Source organism: Cervus elaphus, chromosome 24, assembly GCF_910594005.1.
Source record: "Cervus elaphus chromosome 24, mCerEla1.1, whole genome shotgun sequence".
Lineage (NCBI taxonomy): Eukaryota > Metazoa > Chordata > Mammalia > Artiodactyla > Cervidae > Cervus > Cervus elaphus.
In genome coordinates this window covers 21,254,276-21,266,338 of record NC_057838.1, presented here as the reverse complement: position 1 = coordinate 21,266,338, position 12,063 = coordinate 21,254,276, and positions in this window count along the sequence as shown.

Here is a 12,063-nt window from a genome sequence, read left to right as displayed (position 1 = left end):
TATCTCACTCAAACTCTTCCAGAAAATTGCAGAAGAAGGTAAACTTCCAAACTCATTCTATGAGGCCACCATCACCCTAATTCCAAAACCAGACAAAGATTCCACAAAAAAAAGAAAACTACAGGCCAATATCACTGATGAACATAGATGCAAAAATCCTTAACAAAATTCTAGCAAACAGAATCCAACAACATATTAAAAAAATCATACACCACGACCAAGTGGGCTTTATCCCAGGAATGCAAGGATTCTTTAATATCCGTAAATCAATGTAATACACCACATTAACAAATTGAAAGATAAAAACCATATGATTATCTCAATAGATGCAGAAAAAACCTTTGACAAAATTCAACACTCATTTATGATTAAAACTCTCCAGAAAGCAGGAATAGAAGGAACATACCTCAACATAATAAAAGCTATATATGACAAACCCACAGCAAGCATCACCCTCAATGGTGAAAAATTGAAAGCATCTCCCCTGAAATCAGGAACAAGACAAGGGTGCCCACTCTCACCACTACTATTCAACATAGTGTTGGAAGTTTTGGCCACAGCAATCAGAGCAGAAGAAGAAGTAAAAGGAATCCAGATAGGGAAAGAAGAAGTGAAACTCTCGCTGTTTGCAGATGACATGATCCTCTATATAGAAAACCCTAAAGACTCTACCAGAAAATTACTAGAGCTAATCAACGAATATAGTAAAGTTGCAGGATATAAAATTAACACACAGAAATCCCTTGCATTCCTATATACTAACAATGAAAAAACAGAAAGAGAAATTAAGGAAACAATACCATTCACCATTGCAACAAAAAGAATAAAATACTTAGGAGTATATCTACCTAAAGAAACAAAGGACCTATACATAGAAAACTATAAAACACTGATGAAAGAAATCAAAGAGGACACAAACAGATGGAGAAACATACCGTGTTCATGGATTGGAAGAATCAATATTGTCAAAATGGCTATTCTACCCAAAGCAGTCTATAGATTCAATGCAATCCCTATCAAGCTACCAACGGTATTTTTCACAGAACTAGAACAAATAATTTCACAATTTGTATGGAAATACAAAAAACCTCGAATAGCCAAAGTCATCTTGAGAAAGAAGAATGGAACTGGAGGAATCAACCTGCCTGATTTCAGGCTCTACTACAAAGCCACAGTCATCAAGACAGTATGGTACTGGCACAAAGACAGAAATATAGATCAATGGAACAGAATAGAAAGCCCAGAGATAAATCCATGCACCTATGGACATCTTATCTTTGACAAAGGAGGCAAGGATATACAATGGAAAAAAGACAACCTCTTTAACAAGTGGTGCTGGGAAAACTGGCCAACCACTTGTAAAAGAATGAAACTAGAACACTTTCTAACACCATACACAAGAATAAACTCAAAATGGATTAAAGATCTAAATGTAAGACCAGAAACTATAAAACTCCTAGAGGAGAACATAGGCAAAACACTCTCTGACATAAATCACAGCAAGATCCTCTATGACCCACCTCCCAGAATATTGGAAATAAAAGCAAAAATAAACAAATGGGACCTAACGAAACTTAAAAGCTTTTGCACAACAAAGGAAACTATAAGTAAGGTGAAAAGACAGCCCTCAGATTGGGAGAAAATAATAGCAAATGAAGAAACAGACAAAGGATTAATCTCAAAAATATATAAGCAACTCCTGAAGCTCAATTCCAGAAAAATAAATGACCCAATCAAAAAATGGGCCAAAGAACTAAACAGATATTTCTCCAAAGAAGACATACAGATGGCTAACAAACACATGAAAAGATGCTCCACATCACTCATTATCAGAGAAATGCAAATCAAAACCACAACGAGGTACCATTACGTGCCAGTCAGGATGGCTGCTATCCAAAAGTCTAGAAGCAATAAATGCTGGAGAGGGTGTGGAGAAAAGGGAACCCTCTTACACTGTTGGTGGGAATGCAAACTAGTACAGCCACTATGGAGAACAGTGTAGAGATTTCTTAAAAAACTGGAAATAGAACTGCCATATGACCCAGCAATACCACTTCTGGGAATACACACTGAGGAAACCAGATCTGAAAGAGACACGTGCACCCCAATGTTCATCGCAGCACGGTTTATAATAGCCAGGACATGGAAGCAACCTAGATGCCCATCAGCAAATGAATGGATAAGGAAGCTATGGTACATATACACCATGGAATATTACTCAGCCGTTAATAAGAATTCATTTGAATCAGTTCTAATGAGATGTATGAAACTGGAGCCCATTATACAGAGTGAAGTAAGCCAGAAAGATAAAGAACATTACAGCATACTAACACATATATATGGAATTTAGAAAGATGGTAATGATAACCCTATATGCAAAACAGAAAAAGAGACACAGAAGTACAGAACAGACTTTTGAACTCTGTGGGAGAAGGTGAGGGTGGGATGTTTCGAAAGAACAGCATGTATATTATCTATGGTGAAACAGATCACCAGCCCAGGTGGGATGCATGAGACAAGTGCTCGGGCCTGGTGCACTGGGAAGACCCAGAGGAATCGGGTGGAGAGGGAGGTGGGAGGGAGGATCGGGATGGGGAATACATGTAACTCCATGGCTGATTCATGTCAATGTATGACAAAACCCACTGAAATGTTGTGAAGTAATTAGTCTCCAACTAAAAAAAAAACAAAAACAAAAACAAAAAACAACTGTTCATTCCTCTCTTCTGTATTCTGGGTTATTTCCTCAGGCAATTCTTCCAATTTATTTATTTGCTCTTTAGTCACATCTAGTTTATTGTTTAAACTATCCTTGCTGCTGCTGCTGCTGCTGCTAAGACACTTCAGTCATGTCCGACTCTGTGTGACCCCATAGGTGGCAGCCCACCAGGCTCCCCCGTCCCTGGGATTCTCCAGGCAAGAACACTGGAGTGGATTGCCCTTTCCTTCTCCAATGCATGGAAGTGAAAAGTGAAAGTGAAGTCACTCAGTCGTGTCTGACTCTTAGCCACCCCATGGACTGTAGCCTACCAGCCTCCTCCGTCCATGGGATTTTCCAGGCAAGAGTACTGGAGTGGGGTGCCATTGCCTTCTCCATTGAACTATCCTTAAATAAGGTTATTTCTCTCACCTATGGCAATACTTTTCACACCTAAACATAGCTACTTTTCTCAGATTTGAATATCCTCTTCTATTACCTCCATTTTATGGATTCTTCTTTAACTTTGAATATTTTAAACACACTTATATAAAAGTACAGGTACATCTTGGAGATATTGCAGGTCTGATTCCAGACACCACAATAGAGTGAATAATGCAACAAAGCAAGTGATGAATTTTTCAGTTTCCCAATGCATATAAAAGTTATGTTTATACCATACTGTAGTCTATTAAGTATGCAACAGCACTATGCCTAACAAAAACAATGTATATGCCTCAATTAAAAATACCAAATGCCCAAAACATTAACCATCATCTGAACCTTCAAGTCATAACCATCATCTGAACCTTCAAGTCATAACCTTTTCAACAGTAACATCAAAGATTACTGATCACAGATCACTATAACAAATATAATCATAAAGACAAAGCTAGAAATACGCTTTTTTAAATTATTATTTGAGTATAGTTGATTTACAATATTGTGTTAGTTTCTGGTACAGAGCAAAGCATCGGTTATACATATACATGTGTCCACTCTTTTTTAGAACTACCAATGCATGACACAAAGTAAGCAAATGCTGTAAATGGTATTGATAGGCTTGCTCCACAGTTGCTACAAACTTTCAATTTGTAAAAACTGCAATATCTTTGAAGCACAATTAAACAAAGTGTGCATGTGCTGAAAAAGCTGACTTCATTCTGCTTTCTTAGGCATCAAAGCTTCCATTTGTTGCACCTGCTGACTATCTCGCATGGTGGCATTTCCTCGGTGTTTTATTTTTTCTCCTCAGCTCATCTTCAATTGGAATTTTCTTCAAGGGAAACTTGGGGCATGCCCCGGTTTATGAAGGCCTCCCTTGGAGGATATTTCCTGGGAGTCTCAGCTGGGGTCATAGGATTCACTGGTTCTAGATCCTTGGATTAAACCTCAGCTCAGGTCTCCAGTGCACACATGCAGAGCAGCTCACTGCATGTTCTTCCTGGCAAGTCTGATTCACCTTAGATCATGGTAGGCAGTGAATTTCTGCCAGGGTTACACATGCTGCCATTCTGACATATAAGTTTGCATTTTTACAATTGTTTCACCCTTTTAATCCATTAATTTTTTAAACATAAGTCTTTAGAGAAAGGTTCCTTTACCTGGAGCCTCTGGAATCTTAGAAGGTAGATATCATATGCTGAAATTGTTTGAAATTTTTGTATTTGTGCATTTTTTTCTAAGGAGACAATCTGTAGTTTTCATCACATTCACAAAGGGATCTGAGACCCAAGAAAGCTTAGAAACCATTCTTTGAATGGCGTTAAAAAGTTTTAAAACCATGCTTTTAAACAGTCTTGAATGTCTCCTAAATTAAGTGGAGCCTTTAGACATATGCTAAGAGCTACAGATAAAGAAATACGTTCTATACCCCTTTTAGTCTGGGTCAGAGCTAAGAGGGAAGTCTTCAGAGGCTGGCGTGAGTGGTGCCACCATAGGCAGGCTCCAAGAGGCTTTCTTTCAGAAAATGTGTGTGTATATAAAATATATATTGGGGGCTTCAGAGATCTGGTAAGAAAGAAAGTCAGTCCAAACAGTGTGACTGCCTTCACCAAGCAATAGCCAACCCAAGCTTGTCCTGTCTCTACATCTCCCATCTTTCATAACCAAGAAACATGAGGGCACAGAAACACTGTAAAATGAATGGGATTAGTCATGAATATATATTTATATATAAAGCTATCAGCACATAAAGGAACATCGCACAAAACAGCTTAAGACAAGAAGACTAGAGATGAAGGAAGGAACTGTCTAACGATGAAAAGGCCCAATTTACCAAGAAGACAAAGCTATTTCCAACTCAAAGCACTGAAACAAAATCTGCCTCAAAAATCTAAAACTTTTTAGGATTTCACTGCCTCCAAATCTAAAACTCGACATTTGACAGAACTACAAGAACAATCGGGCAAATCCATCATCCTAAAAAGAGATTTGAACCATTGAATGCTGATAGGTGACATCTACAATTGTGTCTCTGACCATGCTCCTGTTCACAAATTGATTCAGTGAGGGGAATGTTCAGAAAGTCAAACAGTGGGGAGGTGGCCAAACTCAGCTACAAATCCAGGTTCCTCTGACCCCAAAAGCAAAGCACTTTTTGCTTTGCTTTTTCCTGCTAACCAGAACTAGGAAAGAGATGATACCAATTTGGAGGTGTTTTTAATACACATGATGCATGTGGTGGAGGATTCTTCCCTCCTCAGCAGCAGCCCGTCGCTATCCCCCCACCTGTTAATGACTGGGGTGTGTGCGGGGGCGGACTTGGCTTCCCGAGGCGGCCCACACAGGTTGTCACACTGTCAAGGATTCCTCCATTAACAAGCTGTCACTACGATGCCAACAGCCACCATTTGGTTTGTTCAGGGAGTCAGGGCTCTGCGGTGGAGACTTGGCGCTATCGTTTAGAGGAATTAAAAAAAATAAGGCAAGAGGCAGATGTCTTCCAGTCTGTTCTTCCACAACAGACTCAGGGATGAAGCGTGGGTTTTCACTGGAAGGAGGAGGGAGATGGGCTTTTAAAATAAGTGCGAAGAAGGAAAAAAGCTAGGCTAGGGGGACTGGAGAATAAGAATGATGCATTTAAAATGCAGCCCTTCCATTCCTCCAGGCTTCCTCTGGACAGGTTTCCGAAAAACCCCACAACTGCCCACACCTTCAACAATCTGGGCTTCTCAAACTCCTTTAATTTTTTCATTAATTTATTTATTTGACTGCATCACGCAGCATGTCGGATCTTAGTTTCCCAACCCAGGACTGAACCCGAGCCCCCTGCAGTGGAAAGTGGATTCTTAACCACTGGATCACCAGGGAAGCCCCTCAAATTCTAATTTTTAAAATGGTTACAAAGCCATGGTTCTGCTTCTTAAAGTGAAAGGTGCCATTTGCCTGCAACCTTTTCAGAATCACCCAGATGAAACCGATGGACACTCTGCCAGTCTGCTGAGGCACTTTCTGAGGTCTGTGTACTTCCTGTTAATTAGTAAGATTAACCTACCAGTTGACAGGCCCTCCCAACTCCTCACTAACAAAGACGCCTGTGGAAATGCCAGCTCTTCAGAGCACTTCATATAAGGGGACGGGAAAACCCAGCTTTTGAGCAACTACACTCAGAGATGCCATCTCAATGAATATCCATCCTTCTTTGCACCTGCAGCCTCAGGATGGATTCCCACCTTCCCACCAACAAGTTCAGCACCTGTACCACTAAAATAGGCTTGAGTTCTCTCAAGCCAGGAAGACTTCACAACCTGCTCAACGAAAGCTTTTATGTTTCCCAAAATTGTACCAAAGCTGCCTTTGTTGTAAAAGTGATGTTTCCATAGTCGGATTTCAGGGAATTATAAAATACAACCATCTCCCACTTCCACCTCCTTTTAAGTTCACATAACAAATAAGATTATTGTTTAGGCCCAAGGAGTCAGTCAAAAGCACAGCCTTAATTCATGATGAGGGTCTAAGTTGGCTTAAGAAAAAAGAAAAAGCAGTTATCCTGGCCTGAATCATCACTGAGACATGGAAGATATTCTGTTGGAAGAGGAGGAGCAGGCAGGTTTGGAGGTTATACAGACACTGACGAACTTTGGGAAGGATGGATGAAACTTGGGAATTCCTAAGCATCTGTGAACTGGCAGGAATCATGACAGGCACCAGGCAGGAGACTATATCAGAAAGAACCTGGATGGCAGTAAACACTTCAGGTTTCCCCCATATCCCAACTCTAGCTTCTGCCCAACCTCCCACCCTATGGGTTGTCTCCTGGGAAGCCCCTATAGGGTTTGGTCTTCTAAGACTAAGTTCCAAATAAAAAGGAAAGTTTCAATCAGGTAGCAATGTCGGTTCCCCTTTGGTTATGGCTGCCAGGAGTCTTGAAGGCAGCATTATTCTTCCATCTTCTATCATCAGCTATGTTATAGAACAAGAGTCAAAAAACTGAAGTCCTTGGGTCAATAAAGCTTCTGTAAATAAAGCTTAATGGAAACCCATCATCCCCATCTGTTTATGAATTGTCTGTGGCTGCTTCTATGCTACGATAGCAGAGCTAGTAAGAATGGAGACCATGTGACCCAGGAAACCTAAAATATTGACTTTTCTGTTAGAAAAAAATCTCCAGTTTCAAAATATTTACAAATCCTGGATGTAATATTCAAAATATATTTCTAAAGGATGGCTGAGGTGGCAATAAAAGTAGTCAAAAATGAGCAGGAACAATTAACTCTCAAAAATAAGTAACTACTTAAGCTAGTGTATGATCCAGGGCCATTTTTCCTCTCCCTACAAATACTGGATCATCCTACCATGGGACTCACAGTCACTGATACTCACATCAATGCTGGGACCTTAGTGAGTGAAAATCTCACCAGTTAAACCAGCAAAGAACCTACCTTGCAAAGAATGGCATTAAGGAAGTTTGCCTATCTTAGTCCATCTAAGGTTGAAGGGGAAACAAGGCTTCCTTGAGAATTCATAATGATAATCCAACATTCAGACAAATTTGGGACTGGACTCACAATGTCCGAGTGGTAAGAAGAATGTTGTTGTTCAGTTGTTCAGTCATGTCTGATTCTTTGCAACCCCATGGACTGCAGCATGCCAGGCTTCCCTGTTCTTCACCATCTCCTGAAGCTTGCTCAAACTCATGTCCACTGAGTCAATGATGCCATCCAATCATCTCCGCCTCTGTTGTCCCCTTCTCCTCCTGCCTTCTATCTTTCCCAGAATCAGGATCTTTTCCAATGAGTCAGTTCTTCACATCAGGTGGCCTAAGTATTGGAGCTTCAGCTTCAGAATCAGTCTTTCTAATGAATATTCAGGGTTGACTGCCTTTATGATTGACTGGTTTGACTTCCTTGCCGTCCAAGGATCTCTCAAGACTCTTCTCCAACACCAGTTTGAAAGCATCAATTCTTTAGCGCTCAACCTTCTTTATGGTCCAACTCTCACATCCATACATGACTACTGGAAAAATCATATCTTTGACTAGACAGATCTTTGGCAGTAAAGTAATGTTTCTGGCTTTTTGATATGTTATCTAGGTTTGTCATAACTTTTCCTCCAAGGAGCAAGTGTCTTTTAATTTCATGGCTGTAGTCACCATCTGCAGTGATTTTGGAGCCCAAGAAAATAAAGTCTGTCACTGTTTTCATTGTTTCCCCAGTTATATGCCATGAAATGATGGGACCAGATGCCACAATCTTTGTTTTTTGAATGTTGAGTTTTAAGCTAACATTTTCACTCTCCTCTTTCACCTTCATCAAGAGATTCTTTGGCTTCTCTTCACTTTCTGCCATAAGGGTGGTGTCATCTGCATATCTGATATTTCTCCTGGCAATCTTGATTCCAGCTTGTGGTTCATCCATCCTGGCATTTTGCATGATGTACTCTGCATATAAGTTAAATAAGCAGGGTGACAATATAGAGCCTTGATGTACTCCTTTCCCAGTTTGGAACCAGTCTGTTGTTCCATGTCTGGTTCTAACTGTTGCTTCTTGAACTGCATATTGGCTTCTCAGGAGGCAGGTATGGTGTTCTGGTATTCCCATCTCTTTAAGAATTTTCCACAGTTTGTTGTGATCCACACAGTCAAAGGCTTTAGTGTAGTCAATGAAGCACAAGAAGATGTCTTTCTGGAATTCCCTTGCTTTTTCTATGATCCAATGGATATTGGCAATTTGATCTCTGCTTCCTCTTCCTTTTCTAAATCCAGCTTGTACATCTGGAAGTTTTCAGTTCACATATCATTGAAGTCTAGGTTGAAGGATTCAAGCCTAGGTTGAGCATTACCTGCTAGTGTGTGAAATAAGTGCAATTGTGCAGTAGTTTGAACATTCTCTGGCATTGCCCTTCTTTGGTCCTGGAAGGAAAATTGACCTTGAACAGTACGAAAAGACAAGAAAAATATCCAAGACAAGAATTTAATTTAAACTAGTTAGGGCTGGCCTTAGAAAAAGCTCTACATAGCCTTTCTGGAGAAATGTATCTTAGATACACGAGCTCACAATCAAAAATTACTCAGCACATGAGTAAGATAAGTCGTTTGAAGGGAGGTGGCAAAGAGCAAAATCAGTTCTACAAATGACAATAGCAGTAGTAACAGTATCAATAGCACTTGTGTAGTTTACTCTGTGCTAGGAATTTCTCTAAGAACTTTACATATCATTAGTATTCAATCCTCAAAACAGTTCTCAAAGCAATTACTTTTATTATGTTTTTCTTAACTTTTATTCCCATTTTCCAAATGAGGAAAACAATGCACGATGTCTTCAGATTTTAGAACGGTGAGAATTAGAATCTAAAAAACATTATAGTAATATATTTGAAGAGGTAAGTGATTGAGATTATGTCACAAAAACCACCAGGCATATTTGAAAGAAAGATTCAGAGAGATTATATAAATGAAAAATATAGTAAATAAAAATTAAAAAATCAAGGTATAAGCTAAATTACAGACTAGACACAGCTAAAGCAAGAATCATTGAACTGGAAATAGTCTAGAATTAAAAGAGAATTACTACTCAACAGGAAGATGAATGCAAAAATAAATTAATAATAATTATTATTTAAAATATTGCATAAAAAGTATAAATCAGAGATTAAGGGACACAGAAAGTGAAGTAATGATATCTAAAACACGCCTAATAGGAATTTTGAAAGGAGATAATGGGCTGGTAGATAGATGATATTTGAAGAAATAATGGCTCAAAGTTTTCCAGAATTGATGAAAGGCATGAGTTAGTCTGAATAGGATAATTAAAAAGAAGCCTAGTCAGTGATATCGTGTAATGAATCTGCCAAACACCAAATAACAGAGAAAGCCTTTAAAGGTACCCAGAGAAAAACAACTTACCTTACCTCCAGTGTCATGGCACTTAGACTGATGGATGACCCCCAGCAATAACAATGGAACCCATTTAAAGTGCTGAAGTAAAATAGCTGTCAGCTGGAAATTTTATAACCATCAATGCAATAATTGAAGAATGAGGATGAGATACAGGTAGCTATAGACAAACAAAAACTGGCTTAATTTCCAAAGATCTTTACTAAAGGACTAAAATATATACTTTAGAAAGAAGGGAAATGATTTCAAACAGATTGAAGATTTAATAAACCATAGTGGGCACAGAAGCTGGTAAACATCTGGGTAAACCTAAGACCTATCTAACTTATAAAACAATGGTCATAATGTCCCATTTATATGATAAAATATGAACAAGATACAAAAAGTTATCAAATAATATTATATACATTCTGAGAGAATATTTGGAAATAAAGTAGTTTAAATCTCTTACATTATGGGGGAGAAGAAGGCAAACTGATTTCAGACTTTTAAAAATTCAATATGGAGAAAATTTTCTAAAGCAACCAATTAAATAATACAAATAGAATGGAAAAATTCCCAAAATAGTAGCAGAAAACTAAAGGAATAATGCGGGACAGAGGAAGCCCTAACTCAATAAAAGAATTCCCACATAAACAAATGCAAAGTAAAAGAATTGGGAAAAAATCCAAATATATCAGTAATCACTGTGAATGGAAATGTACTAACTCCACCAGTTTAAAGATAAAAATAAAGACTGGATAAAAAATATACCTAAAACATGAAGGCAAAGAAAAGTTGTAAAATAAATTTACGAAAACAACTTACAAATAAGCACTGGCACATAAACAGTACTGCACAAAACAAAATTTAAAGTAGAAAGTATTATTAGCATCAAAGGAGGTCACTTCATAAAGATAAAAAGACTTAATTCATCAGGAAACTAAAACAACTTCAAACTTATACATACCAAAAAAAAAAAAAAAAAACACAGGCTCAGAATATAACACTCAAAACCTGACAGAACTACCCAAAGAGTTAGACAATTCCATAACATGAGATTTTAACACATTTATCCCTATAATTGACAAGTAGGGAGAAAATAGTTAAAGTAAACAGATCTCCTGTTTACTTGGATCTCCTGGCGATCTAATGAACATAGGTTAATGCTCTTGCCAAAAGTGGAAGAATATGCACTGCTTTCAAGAATGACTTGGTTGGCAGCTGGACAGTGAGAGTCTTACTTGTTTGGCAACCAGATGGTAAGAGTAAGTCTACTTAAGAAGATGCTGAAAGTAATGCTGGCAGACAATTGTGGTCCTGGAATTAGGATAGTGAAAACAGGGATAGGCAGAGGTGAATTATTTTAAGAAAGATCAAGGAAGACTATTCATAGAGCTTGGTGATGGATTACACATTGAGTGTGAGTGTTGGAAGCAGGCAAGGAAGAAATTTACAGATTGAAAAATGTACAGATTTCTGCTCTATTCTCTGAGTTAGGGAGAAGAGGAGAAGCAGGTTTGAGACAGCAGGGGTGAATTTCACATAGGATGTGATCATTTTGAGCTCCATGAAACCTAATTCCAATAGGCAGTTGGTTTTACAATCAAGAAGCAGAAGAATACTTGGTTTAGAGATACTGTTTCAGGAATTGTTCAGTTCAGTTCAGTCACTCAGTCATGTACAACTCTTCAGGACCCCATGGACCATAGCAAGTCAGGCCCCCCTTGCTTCAGTCCATCACCAACTCACTGAGTTTACTCAAACTCATCTCCATTGAGTCAGTGATGCCATCCAACCCTCTCATCCTCTGTTGTCCCTTTCTGATCCTGTCTTCAATCTTTCCCAGCATCAGGGTCTTTTCAAATGAGTCAGCTCTTCGCATCAGGTGGCCAAAGTATCGGAGTTTCAGCTTCAACGTCAGTCCTGCCAATGAACACTCAGGACTGATCTCCTTTAGGATGGACTGCTTGGATCTCCTTGCTGTCCAAGGGACTCTCTAGAGTCTTCTCCAACATCACAGTTCAAAAGCATCAATTCTTTGGCACTC